Genomic DNA, 12804 nt, shown 5'->3' with positions numbered 1-12804 from the left:
TAAATGGGCTATCACACTCCCATTGAGAAAAATGTGGGAAAAAGCCCACATAAATACTGAAAAATAAATTAGGCTTCAAATGTCTTTCTGTTTTAGTAATGAAGACAAAAGTGTTTACAGCATAGAGACATTTCATTAAAAAAATAAATTATATGCCTTTAACTTTGGAGGTAGTTCAAGATTTGATCCATTAATTTCATCATACTAAGGAAAACCTATTTCTGTAGTATTGAGAGCTGCCAGAATGACCTGGAATTAAGAGGGCAAAGGTAGAGACACTGTAAGTATTTTAATTCATCTATTCACAGATGATTTGTGTGAACACATTAAAAACACCAGTAAAGTAATGGGAATAATTTTCTTCCACTTTTCCCAAATTCAATTGCATATGGTATGATTGCATTTGATCAAGACTTGAACATCATTTCTCAGATGACTGTGTTCTGCCATTGATCATGTGAAGTCAATTTAAAGTATGACATTGCTGTTACCTTCCTCAAGTAGGAAGACATTTTTCTTAGAGTCTTAGCTCCTGTAGCTATCAAATTGTGTGTATAATAAATTGTGCTTTGTTTAGAGAGTGGTAATTGTAAAATAGTGCCCATTCAGAGAAGAGGTACTGAGATTGAGATTGATGCCTGGAGTTTAATGCATCGTAGCTTCAATCAAGCAAATTTTAGACTTCTTACTTCTCCCATTACAGACTGTAATTCATAGAGTTCTCCAGACTTTCTGCGTTTGAAAAGGAGAAAGTGGGCAAAGAGAAAATCCACACAGACTTGATTCACAGTCTCTATATACCACAGTACAGAAGCTTGCATGGTCAGTTTATTGTATTTAGTAAGAAAACATCTGTAAATGGAGATTTGAACCCATAGAGAAGAAGTGGGAGATCTTTAGACAGCCTCACTGCTTTGAGTAACCAACCATTAATTCAAGCTGGTATGGTGGTGGTGTGTACGCTGCAGAAGTGTGCACGTTTTTCTACCTGTGTTGACTGGCTCTAATAGGAATTATCCTATGCAATCCTAGAACCTGGCTGAATTTACATGTCACCTGCCTTTCTTATAGACCAGGTCAAACTGAGGCTTTAGGTAAATTCCCAAACCATGGTAAGGTACAGTCTGTGCTGGAATGCTACTGGCTACAAGCCAGTTCAGGTGTAACACGGCCATGGCTTTACTTGCCCTTTGCACCCTTGAGGCAATCTCACCCATTTATTGTGCTATTTCAGAACATTTGAATAATTAGCACTAAAATAAATATTATCCAGTTGCTTTGCTTGAACTTTAGTTTCTGATTAAAATACACGTGAGATTTCTGATATTTTTTACCTTGTAAAGTGCACAGGAATCTCCCTGTCACCCCCCTACCCCCAAGTGACCTTACAGTGTCAGTGTAACAGATGTTTAAGAAGTAATGTAAAACAAAGTCATCCTTCTTGTTGATCCATGAAATGAATTAATCTTTATGGTGAAATGTTGCCTATGCCTACTGCTACATTTTTGTTTCACCATGGAAGGTGTAGTTTTACGATTACAAAATGGTTACGGGAGCTTCCAAGGGAGAAGCTCGCAGTCTTTCAAAAGCAGATGGTGTAAGAGTCATTATCAGAGCACTTCTGCCTGTGTGTTTCCAGGTCCTGTGGAAAAGGCTATTCCCCAAGTGTCTGACGTACAAAGTTCAAATTGAAAAGAACTCTTCCAAGCAGTAAGACATACCATGGTTCTCATACGCTCATTTCCCTTCTGATGTACTTGTTTATCTTAGTTTCCACAGCTGGCAAACAATTACAGCAGGTTAGGAGAGTCATGCCCAGATATGACCAAGCACTAGCAAATGCTCAGCAGCAGTGGTTGCACTGCTGTCTTTTGTGGGCAGTCAGTGAAGGCATGCTCATTTATACTCTTGCTGCCAAAGAAACAAGGATTGCACAAATTTTTACTAATGCGGTGATAAAAACAAATTAAAAGTTCCTGGGTTTAGTATCACAACAATGCCTCTGGGAGTTTTAATTGGGCTGTAAAATCCTGCTTGATGACACATGCATTATCTGGGTTTGTTAGAGACTCTGCAGGTTGGCTGTTCCCTCACACCACGTCCTGTTTTCTAGCACCAGTGCTGCCGTAAGATGGCAGGTTGGTAAGGAGATGCAGTAGTACTGGCTAAACAAAGTCATACTGTCCTTAACCAGATCTTGCTCTGGATATTTTACCTAATTGTAAGTAACAATTAAGCTTCTTAAAAACTCAAGAAAACGATCCAGCCATCACTGAAATCAGGGGGAGTCTTTCACACTTGGATCAGATGCTAAGGTATCCTTTGAGGAATGCTGTTGAAGACAGTGAGGTTACCACAGTGAGAGGGAAGATGCTGGTTCCCATCAGTTAAGAATTAAAAAAAAATAGGGAAAATTGAATATAGTGTTCCTCATGGAATTCATTTTAAGTACTCTTTATGAAGCTGGAGCAGCAGCAATGTGATTTTGTTTTATAAATGACATCTTTTTCACTTATGGATTCATTCTCTCTTCATGAAGGTCCCCTCTGCTCCTTCTATGGTGCTATAGAGAAGATTCAGTGTAAATGAGAATAAAGACCTGTGTCTCTGGGTTGTGGATTAAATAAACTGATTCACAATGCACATTAATTAAAAATAACTGTGTGCAAGTATAGCCAACATCGCTAAAGCCAGTTACGCCTATGAAAGCACAGGGTGACCTGCTTGGGGGCTGGAAGGTAACCATGCCACACCAGGAAGAAGATGCTGCAATTCAGAGTCCCCCTAGGTCCTGCTGAAGGATGGGAGAATAAGGACTCATCACTTCTTTATTGATTTGCTTTGTTTTTCGACTGGGACTTTTCTCAGGCCAGTTGTAAAAGTAGCAAATGAAATACTGGCCCTGCTAAAAACAGAGTTTTGCCCTTGAGTCTAGCCGTGCCAAGGTTTCACTCATAGATTAAAACCGTATTGGGCCCTGTCTGTTCAAAGGTTCAAAAGTGGTTCCTGGCTCCGCGTCCAGATAATTTCCTAGAAAGCTGTACATTGATGTGATAAAGAGTCAAGGTCTGGAGCCAGAGCATATGTTATTTTATATACTTAGATGCCTGTATAGACCACTGTTGACATTGCTGGTCAGTAACACATTATCGTTTGCTATTTGTTTTTGTTGCTGATAGCAAACATTACAAAAAAAAAAAAAAAAAAAAAAAAAAAAAAAAAAAAAAAAAAAAGAAAGCAGAGCATATGCCTTTTATTGCTAATCGGTTCCAGGCCTGCTTTACCATTCAGCTTTTGTCAACCTGTTTCTACCAGCTCACATCTGCACTCTGCTAGGGGTGGAAGTACTGTGCGTCGCCCCCTCCATGGTGGAGAGGCTGTGCCCTGTGTATGGGGCAGCATGGGCAGCTGTGGCACTTGCTGGAAGCAGAGGGAGGTTTGCTGTTGTCTTCAGTGCCAGTATGGTCAGACCACGGGCACAGATCTACAAGGCCAGATCTGTGTGCTGTGATTGAGATTTTCCTGTCCCAAGTCCTCTGGCATGCTCTGCCGCTATGATGTGTGTAAGCCCTTGAGGAGCAGGTACCTTCACCTGCTGCAGTGACGTGACTGCGCCGAGACAGCGGCCTCAGATGGGCTCAGCATCATGGCCAGGACAAAGAGCAGGAGAAGGGGCGACACGAGCTGCCCTTCCTGCTGGGACTGTGCTCCCCTGGGGTGCAGACCTGTCCAGGAGCACATTCACCCTGGGATGCCTTGCACTCATCGCCCATCCCTGTCACATCAGCTGGGGTGTGGCATCTCACATGTGGATGTTTGGGGACACAGGGAAGCGTGAAAGCAAGTGCCCTGGGCAAAATGTGCTCTGTGGTTGTCTGCGTGTTCAGGCTGGTCTTCAACAAAATCAGAACAGCCAGGCCCATTGGATCACTAGAAGATCACTGAAGGTTTGTTTCAGTTACTAATGAGGTGGGCATTTCAGTCAGCTCTATTACGTGCAAATTAGAAATGAGTCTCCAGTTCCTGGTGCATTGTCGCTATGCCCTGATGAAGGGTAGCCTCCATTTATTCAATAATCCCCTCCCTGCAGGTGTAAATAGGGCAGCCTATGGCTGTCTAACGTGTCTAACACATTAACAAACACATCTCCTGGTGCTCTGTGCCACACATGCACAGGCGTGCATGCACTCCTGCATACATGCCTACAGTGGGTCTTTTGTATACAGAAAGTGCCTTTTTGTGGTCTTTCCCAGACTACCATCACATGTGAAGAGAGATGTAAGGTTTATGAGTGATTGTCAGAGTGTACACTAATAACTTATTTTTGAAAACAGTCTGGCATCATATGGAAAGGAATTTTTAGATGTGATCTCACTTTCACAGCACAGCGCTAGACAGGAAAGAAGCAGAATGAAAGACAATTGCAGTGCTCTGATTTAATAACAGAAAAGTATTTGCATTTAATTCAAAAATACGTGCTCTTAAATTCTGATTTGGGCATGATCTTTTCAAAATTAGGCAGAAATTAGTCAGAAAACCTGGAACTGCAAGCCCTAAAGGTAAATAGACTACAAAGGCACTTCTGTGCTTTGTGTTGTATACATCATGTTTGAAAATACATCATTATGTGCACCTTTTGCTCTTGTGTGTCTATTGTTTCGACCTCAGAATATATCAGTCGATGTGTATTCTAGCCCACAGCAAGTTGGAAACCACAGGACAGCTGTTGATTGCTAGTGCCACAATGCTCTGAGGGAAAAAGGACTGGAGTAGCGAGAAGGACTGTGACTGTATCTCTGAAGCTCTACACGTATTGATGTAGTGATGTCAATTAGGTTATAAAATCAAACAACAGGCTAAATCGACCACAATCCTTAAAAATCTTTCATATTTGTTTTCCAAATAGGTGGAGGAGAGAGTCAACAGCCATATTTGCTGGAGTGGTGAACCAAATTGCCTTGACTGGAACCATTACTCACTTGCACCTTTGATGGCTGCAGCCAGGTAGGAGAGAAAACAATGGATGAGTTTGAGTGAACTGAGGGAGTGGGCCCGAGTGGATAGTTTTTCATTCTCAGAAGGCTTTATGTGGAAGTCACTCACGTTTAAATACTGATTACATGTCCTTTTGTTACAACTGAAGTCAGCTCTTGCTGAAATCAGAGGCATTTTTGGGGGCAGGTTAGATTTCTGTTCATTTGAAAGTACTGTATTTGCTTTGTCCACATATTTGGTTTGCCACTTTCCTCTATCCAGTTCTTCCATCAAGCATACAGGGAGCACGGTTTTTGAACCAAATAAACAGAAAAATGGACTTTTAAAAATACAAAAAGAAATAGTGAGTGGAGTTTTGATATCTGAAATGTTTTTTTTTTAATTTTTAAATTTTCCTAAAGTATAAGTTGGTGATTTTTGCTTCACTATCTTGCAGTTTCAAGTGTTCCATTGACAATACTGGTTTATTTTTTCCTCTGGGTCTTGAACACGTGGGCACATAGAAACTGCAGTTATGAAAGTGCTGACTTTGTAGTATGACACGCAAGCCAGCTCAAAGTTAGTGGATACCCAACAGCAGTCTTACTGTGGCATCAGATAGTTTTGGAGCCAGTTTATCTTGTAATAAAAGGTCTGATTTTGGCTACTTATTGCAGCTCCACGTTTATTTGGATTGGTAGTCACAGTCTGGCCAGGTTTCACATTGACTTTGCCTCGAAGTTGTGCCTGCATGCAGTACAGAGTTACTTTTGTTTCTGGAGGAGACCCGAGACACTGAGAAGCTCTTCTTCTCTAATTTTCTCTGTATGTGGGCACATCCTTGGTGGTCAGATAAATTTTAGCCCTCAGAATTTAATGAAACTGGCTTGAAATAGTGAAAAATTAAGAAAAAGTTTGATCCTTCTCATTGGCTTTCTGTTTTGGTTTGGTTTTGGTTTGTTTGGGGTTTTTTTTTGTGGTTTTTTTTGTTTGTTTGGTTTTTTTTTTTAGTTATCCAATATTTATCTGCCACCATAGGAGCTAGGCATATAAGGAAGACACTGGAGATTCTCGTGTGATGATATGACCACAGGAGAAGGTGTTCAAAGAAAACACAGAATGTATTTTGAGATAAAACACACAGGCTTTTCAGAACTATATAAATGGAGTTGGACCTATGTTTCATTCAATATATGAAGGAAAGAGTGGAGAGGGTTAAATTGAGGTGGGCTGTTCCTTGAACCTTTGCTCAAACCTGGAACTGATCCCAAATATTCTGCAGCCCAGGGTGGTGCTATATGGGATATCTCTTCTTATGGATCCCTCTCCAAGTCCTGGCAGTGGAAGTTGTGTGTATCTGCATTGCACTCTTTCCCCTCGACAGTCTCCAAGAGCTAACCGAGATTTTTCTGTACAGCCTGCGATCACCTGGGTGGGTGAGAGGGTGTGACCTTATGGATCTCAGCAGGGGTGTTACCAATGAACATGTCAGCAAAAAAGAAAGCATCATCCCTGCCATAGGTCCTGTGGAATTTATTTTGAAAGTTCAGCAGGAAAATCAATCGGTCCTCATGTACCCCTGAGCTCTGTTGCCAGTTTGGGAATCATTAACAGTGTGTGAAATTTATAAGCAGGAGTAATGGAATACTCCTGCAGTACAGAAACCTAGCCACATCCTGACTCACCAGGCAGGATTTAAGTGGAAAACTGAGAACTTTGGTACACAAGAGCATGGTGGCCATCCTCTGAAATGGCGTTTTAGCATAAATTTTTCAGGTTTCATTAGTGTATAATTTAATGGTACTTCTGTGCACTGGGCCCTTATTGTTGTGGCTCTCTTGTATGCTGAGAACTCATCCTGATAATGTGTCAGCCGAGTAATGGCACGCTTTACTTTTTCGTTTGGAACAATACAATTTTAGAATGATGCTCTCAATTAACATAGTTCAGACCAATGTTATTGTAACTATGATAATATGTACCACTACCTTGTGTGCTAAGGATATTAAGGCAAGCACTAAATACTGATATTTAGTGGTAGTAAATACACTGTGTGAGCTAATAAAAGGCTCCCATTAGGAAACCGAAGCCTATTACTGTCTACTTTAGAGATGAAAGCTAGCAGTCTGATTCCACCACTAGATACGGGACGATAGGAGGGCACATTTTCTCTGAAGGCTGGAGCATGCAATGCTGCCAAACCAGCAGTCCCAGGCGCCCTGCAGGGAACGATTCTTGCAGCAGACGGAGATTGCACAAGCCATGGTGTGGAGGACTAGCTGCTTTATTTTAGCTCAGAGAATCCTCTGAAGATACTAGTCCCGATTCTCTACTGCCTGAAACCTTTTGCTATTTATACCTGGGTAAAGTGAATGCCGAACGAGCATAAAATGCCACTGCCCTAGTGCTAAAGGAGCTGTTATCCACTTTGCTCAAATATAAATGACTATTCAAAGGGTGAAGCAAGTTCAAGGTCTCTCTTTTTGTGATGACATTGCCCCTAGATCCTGCTGCTCATTGTGGATGGTGTGAATAGGAGGCAGCTGTGGCTTTGAGGTGGTTTGAGTTCAAGGTGTGCAAACTCGGGGGGGAAGCGAGATCACTCGTTTCTTGTCCCACTATTAGTCAGAGAGAATTCAAACGTTTCTTCCTCTGTAGCCAGGAGGTGGCCGAGCAGGGTGGCAGGCCAACACACATTCATTTGCTTGTTCTCCCACAGCCTGGCGTGGGAGGGAAGAGACTCGAAAACATCCAGAGGAGGCAGAAAGGGGCTCTGCCACTTCCAGGCTCCCAGTCCCTGGGCACAGAGCACTGCTATGGCTGAATTGCTGCCAGCGGCCCCTGCTGCCACAGGGCCTGGGCGCCATCAGGGCTGCAGGCGGCTGGGTGGCACGGGGGACCAGAGCCGGGCAGGATGTGGAGGAACACCCGCGACTGCTGCAGCTGCCGCCCGCCAGCCCTTGTCCACTCGGGAAGCTGCGACACCCTTCTGTGGGTGAGGGAGTGCACTGGGGGTGCAGTATTTGTCCTCCGCTGATTTCAGAGCCCTTCCTGAAAAATAAAAATAAGGTCTTGTCTGGTGAAATCTAACAACTTAGCTTCATGTTTTCCCCATACACAAGGTGTGCTTCATGCATCTCCTGTGCCATCATAGACGGCTATAGGATAGCTGGCAGTGTGTTAACTGGCCATATATTGGAAGGCCATGGTCCTTGAAATCCTCAGGCACCACGAGATACTGCTTTTGAACTGGAACATAGACAGATAAGGATATCGTGAAGGAGAAGTTCAGCATTGCATATTATAAAACGGAATCCTTAAAAAAATTGGATACTTTTGGCAGTATTTCATATCTTGTAAATAGAACCCATATATATTCATGTGTATTTTAAGTAGAATACAGTGTACTGCAATTTCTGCTGTCTGAGCAAATAGCTTGGTAGACTAATTTAAATACAGGGGTGTTTTTTTGTAGCTGGCACTGCACCAATGCAATAGCAGTGCTGGCCTATGTTTGGCACTGTGGGCCAGGACCTGCCAGGTGTATGGGTACCCGCTGAAGGCAGTGGAGGTGCTCAGGAGCTGACCTAGCCCAGGGTGAGGTCATCAGTGGCTGGCTTCTCCTGAGCAGAGCTCTACCTGGATTCTGTGCTGCAATGCAAGCTGCTGTGGAAGGACCCATTTAAAAAGCAAGAAATGTAAATCGGTTTGAATTACAGGCAGCAGGAAGGATTCTTGCTCTCTAATACCTAGATAAACCTCTATTTATGTGGCTGTATCATTTCTGCAAGTAACCTTCCTTTTGTTAGGAGTAGGATGTGATAACAGCATCGTGAACCACACTTGATGGGATTCGTTTTATGTAACTTCCAATACATGTACATGTACCTGTTTGCATCTGTATTTCCCTCTGCCTAAAAATATCCTAAGGTTACACATTCAAGGCTTACAGCTTCAATGAAGACATAGAGTGAACAATTGCAGTTCTAAATCTGCCGGTGACATAGATGCAGAATTATTGTAACATGCCATGCTGTAGGAGTGCTAAATTAAGTATTTCAAAATAGAAACAAGGAACTCTATAGCATTTTAAAAGTAATCCTGTGAACCTTGCTTTTTGTTGGCTGCATTCTTACAAGAAATTTGAAGGATTTACATATTTGAAAAATTGCGTAATATCCAGTGCCCTGTGCAGATCTGTGCGAGCGGAGTCTCTTGCTCACTGACACTTCTCTAAAAAGTTCTGGGACTGCAAAGTTTCAACCAGCTGGAATCTCAGATCCATGCTAGCAGTTATCTCCAGATGGCTGCACTCTTGCTTTGTACGAAGCCTTCTAGCATCTTGGTGGTTGCATGTTTGTAATGATGACGTATACTGTTCCACTTTTTTTTGCCAGAAAATGTACAGGGCATTTATGATCAGTTTGGACACATGGTATAGCTCAAAGAAGAGGTGAGAGTGTGGGGAGAGAAAAAGGGAAAGCAAAAGAGTAGGACAGGAGAGAAAAGAAGTAAGAAAATGCAGCAAGAAGAGTTTATGTCAGTGTAATGAATTCAGTCTGACTGGCAAATACAATTTGACTGCAAGTTGTGAATTTCATTGAATTTGATCCAAGAAAGACACAGCTGAGCAATCTGCAGGAAGTAATCTTTTCCTAGAAGTATGCAGCTCCAAACTGTACAAATCCTTCCACTGGTCATAAAATGTCTGTGTGCCACTGAACCTGTGTAATCGGATACTTCTGAAGAGAAAATAGTATATTGAGACAGTCAACTAAAGAATAATAAAACCCATCATTGAATGTAGAGTTTTGAAAGAGGAAAACCTATATAATTTGAAGCTAGCCAATGAAGCCCTAGTGATAAGAAGAGTTAAGCATTTCTGGTGCAGCTGTTTCCTGACATTTCTGCAAAATGTTGTGGAAAAATTAATGAAGGTTCGTTCAGTAATGGTTTCAAGCTTGGCTAGTGGAAAATATGACAGTATTTCCATCGTCAATTTTTTTTTTTTTTTTTTTTTTTTTTTTTTTCCGTAGGGGAAGTGGTATGCAGTTTGTACTGCACAGGAAACTGTAGACTTGAGAGCAGCTGTGTGATAGTAACAGGTATGCAGAGAATATGGAGAAGAGCCTGGGCCCTCTTCTCTTATCACATGTGTTTCAGCGTAGTAGAAATATCGGTTATATACTGGAAAAGACAGCTTATGCTATCTAGCATGTGGGATATTCCTTCGAGTGTCTGACTCTGAAAATAAATGCCCTTCTTGTCACTTCAGTGAGAAAGCTTATATCAGTAAGGTTTTCCCCGTGATTGTATTTTACTGTTGTGATGTCCCAAAAGAATAACTCCTTTAGGTGAAGAGACGCAGGATTTTTAAACTGATCTCTCAAGTTCATGTTGCTTGAAATTCGATCTCCGTGTGTATGATTTGACAGCCCTGCAGCACGCCTCAGTGAGCACGTGTGGCTGCTGCGTTTCGTGGGCACAGAGCAGCTGGAGCCCTGCTGTAACTGCGTGGCCACTTTGTGGTCAGGGGTGGAGGGGAACTCGTCAGTCTACTGTGTAGTACAGACATGGGCTGTGCATGTGTGTGAACTCGGAATCATACGTGTGTACAACAGTGTTGTGGATAGCCAAGAAGGCATGCAGTTTAGAAACACGAGCATGGCCAGGGAGTGCATTCCCGTGGCAGATCAGCATAGCTGAAGGTCACTGTAGCAGCTGAGCAGTGGCCTTTGTCCACTCCTTCACCTCGTAGCCTGCAGCACCTGGCAGGCGGCCAGCTGCTGACAGCCTCTTCAATGGCACCTTGGGGCTCCCGCTCCTGCCACAGCTCTGCTGTGCTTGAGCTCCTCCAGCTTGGCTTGCGTGGGGGATGCTGGATCTGCTCTACTGTTGGATAGGCTATATGGGACGGAAGGTAGATGGGAAAGAGGCACTGTCTTCTCTTGAGAGTAAGTTGTGAAGACCAGTCCCGTAAAGCCAGTAGAATTAACTTTTTTTATTCACTGGGATCTACATTTCATTTTGTGTTAAAAATGTATTAGTGTGAAAATACAGGGTTTGGTGCAGAAATACTGTAAATCACTGCAAATGTTGAGATGAATGATTTAGGTGCTTGGTACCTTTCTGGACTGTTGAGGGGTTGTACAAGCAAGCCTGCCTACTGTAACAGCTTTTCCTCTGACTTTCTGAGGTACTTTGAGCCCTGCCATAAACATGATTTCTATCCTGTTTATACAGTACAATGTTTCATGCTAAAGTGGTTGATAGAAGGAAGATGCACTGTAATGAATGGTTTAAGCTTTTCTAACATCACCCTGTAAAGGAGACACTTACTTAGTGCCCCTGCAAGTTTAGAAGACCCTTAGCCAGCTCACTGAAAATGTTTGTCTTACTCTCTGTAATGTTAGCTGTGGAGCATGTAGTTCTTATTGATGGGTTTAAGCTAGTGTAAAACAATTAATAACAATGGAGTTACATCCATGATTTGTGACCACTCACCTAATCACATAAAAGTCAGCTGCAGGTTTTCTCTCTGGTGCAGACTCTCCCAAGCTTGCAGTCCCTAGTGCAGGTAAACCTGTTGCTGAAGCCAACAACAGCTTTACCAGTATCAGAGCATTAGGGACAGCTTATATATAAGAGCCTGTAATTAATCTTGATTTGGGACATTAAAAGATTAATCCTCCAAGCATCCCGTCTGTAGACACGTGCATACTGCCACTGCAGTCAATATACTGTTGTGCCTGTGGAGGGACTGCTTGTGTGCTGTAGGGTATGCATGGGAGTAAGGGAAAGATGAGGGCTCTGCTCTTAGAGTTTATCTGATGTGGGAAATCTGAGGGCACTGGGTCAGACATGAGCTGCTTTTAAACTTCTCAGCATGAGGGCTGTGCCTACAACTGCTTAGGAATTTCCCATAAAAACAATTTGTTAATTGAAAGAGGAATTTCCACAAGAACAAGTTTTCCACTGGAAAATCTCCATATTGCTATATTTATTTTTTTTTGGTTTTGTTTTCCCATGAAAATCTCTGAATGAAATACTTCCCTTTAAGTCACTTTATTCCATGAAGAAGATCTTCGATCAGCTGAATTGAGCTAAAATGGTTTTAGCTGCCATTAAGTTGCATCTGCCTGTTATTCCCTCTTGTCTCATGGTGAGTGGTTGTACAAAAACTTTATGCTTAAGAAGTTCTTGTGAGCAGGCCACCTTGACAGTCCTCTGTGTCCCACACTGTATTGTAGTCACCCTTGTAAAAAAATCTATTAACTACTGAAGATACAATGTCATAGTGAAACAGATTCTAAAATAGAGGCCCCAAACCCAGGGAAACCAGAGGAGCCTTGGCCGTTTGTGAGCTCATACCTTTGCTGTTCAAACTCCGTTTCCTAGATTTTTGTGTATTTTTTACTGTCTGTTTAAAACATCTATGGGAGCTGTAAAACTCTTGGATTCCATTTGAGATTAATGAGGAATAAAAAGTAAGTACCTTTAAGTGATTGTAAACCTGGCTAAGGTCACACGATCAAAGTGAAGGACTCCCACACACGTCTTGCTTTATTGCCTGCCTGAACTGTCCCTTGAAGAGGCAGCTGGGTGGTGGCTGGGATGTTACTGTAGGTGACTGGACACCTGGTGCTGAGCATGTGGGAAGGGAGAGGAATGCCGCTGACACCAAAGTGTTCATTGTATCACACAGTGACCTCTTACGGATGAACGTTAAAAAACAATGAGTGCACATACCACTTTTACTTTTTAAAGTAACAGTTTGAATAGTAGATGCTGTGTTCGCTTTATGCTACTGTGTCTCCAAACTTTTATGAA

At 42.4% G+C, this 12804-nt stretch overlaps 1 protein-coding gene across 4 annotated transcripts in view; it reads left to right on the top strand.

Moving 5' to 3' along the window:
- Positions 1 to 12804, top strand: part of HIVEP2 (human immunodeficiency virus type I enhancer binding protein 2) — a 123606-nt gene that overhangs the window by 64952 nt on the left and 45850 nt on the right. For all 4 annotated transcript variants that reach the window (XM_026844449.1, XM_026844450.1, XM_026844453.1 and 1 more), the window contains one exon: positions 4907 to 5004. The gene's annotated coding sequence lies outside the window, so the exon portion shown is untranslated. The remainder of the gene's footprint in view (positions 1 to 4906; positions 5005 to 12804) is intronic.

This window comes from Athene cunicularia, assembly GCF_003259725.1.
Source record: "Athene cunicularia isolate RWA chromosome 3 unlocalized genomic scaffold, athCun1 chr3_part1, whole genome shotgun sequence".
NCBI classification, from domain to species: Eukaryota; Metazoa; Chordata; class Aves; order Strigiformes; family Strigidae; genus Athene; species Athene cunicularia.
The sequence above is the reverse complement of the archived record's forward strand: the minus strand, read 5'-3'. Positions and strand labels throughout refer to the sequence as shown.